Source organism: Nannospalax galili, unplaced genomic scaffold (genome assembly GCF_000622305.1).
Source record: "Nannospalax galili isolate Female #2095 unplaced genomic scaffold, S.galili_v1.0 scaffold694, whole genome shotgun sequence".
Classification (NCBI taxonomy): Eukaryota; Metazoa; Chordata; class Mammalia; order Rodentia; family Spalacidae; genus Nannospalax; species Nannospalax galili.
Window position 1 is genome coordinate 25618 of NW_008334085.1, and position 1049 is coordinate 26666.

Consider the following 1049-nt stretch of genomic DNA (forward strand, 5'->3'; position numbering starts at 1 on the left):
ACCTAGGAGGGCAAGGAGCAAAAACTGTCCTTTATGTCCCTCTGACCAAATTATTATAGGCCTCAAAGTATGTATGTTAAACATCCAAGAAGGTTAGTTCCACCAGTCTGGTACTTTTAATTACTGTGTGTCATGTAGATAAATCTTGGGCAAAGACCAATTGTTCTCAGATAAACCTTACCTAGACATATCTTTCTTGATCTGCTATGTATAATTTGTCAGTAGGTTGTTAGAGTAATATGGTTCCCTCTGGTTTTCAAAAGTAGCTAGGCATTATTTATCTCTCACACTGTCTCACCCTTCCATCATTGTTTTCCCACTTAAGGTGCCCCCAATTTCCCCCTTTCTCCCTTAATAATGCCCTTCTCCCATGGTCCTACCTCTCTTGAGCGCCTTCTTTCCCTTTATCCCCTAGGTTCCTTGTATGCCCTTCCCTTTCCCCTCCCTTAAACTAACCCAATTTTTATCCGTATCTCCCTTATTAAGGCCTGTTTCCTACTGTTCTTCTCTTTCAGGTTCTTTCTTTTCCTTTACCTTCTTGGTTCCTTTCCATTATCCTGTTTTCTGTAGTTATGTTGGATACATACTCACTTATCAGGGTTTGGTTCTACGATTCACATATGAGGGAGAACATATGTCGATTTTTTTTCTGAGTCTGTGTTACTTCACTTAGTTTAACAGTTTCTAGTTCCATCCATTTGCCTGCAGATTTCATGATTTCATCCTTCTTTACTGCTGAGTAAAACTCCATCGTATAAATGAACCACATTTTCATTATCCACTCGTCAATTGAGGGACACTTAGGTTGCTTCCATCTCTTCGCTATTGTGAAAAGAGCAGCAACAAACATGGATGTATAAGTGTCTCTGCAGTAGGATGAGTTCTTTGGGTATATGCCAAGCAGTGGTATAACTGGGTCTAATGGTAGGCTCATTTGTAGTTTTTTAAGAGTTCTCCACCATGCTTTCCATAGGGGTTGAACAAGTTTGCTGCCCCATCAGCAGTGGGTGAGTGTTCCCCTTTCCCCACATCCTCTCCAATATTTGGTA

The 1049-nt window shown here is 40.7% G+C and overlaps 1 long non-coding RNA gene across 2 annotated transcripts in view; it reads left to right on the plus strand.

The window, feature by feature from the left end:
• LOC103730886 overlaps nt 1-1049 on the plus strand; it is a 10742-nt gene that overhangs the window by 8088 nt on the left and 1605 nt on the right. The window lies entirely within an intron of this gene.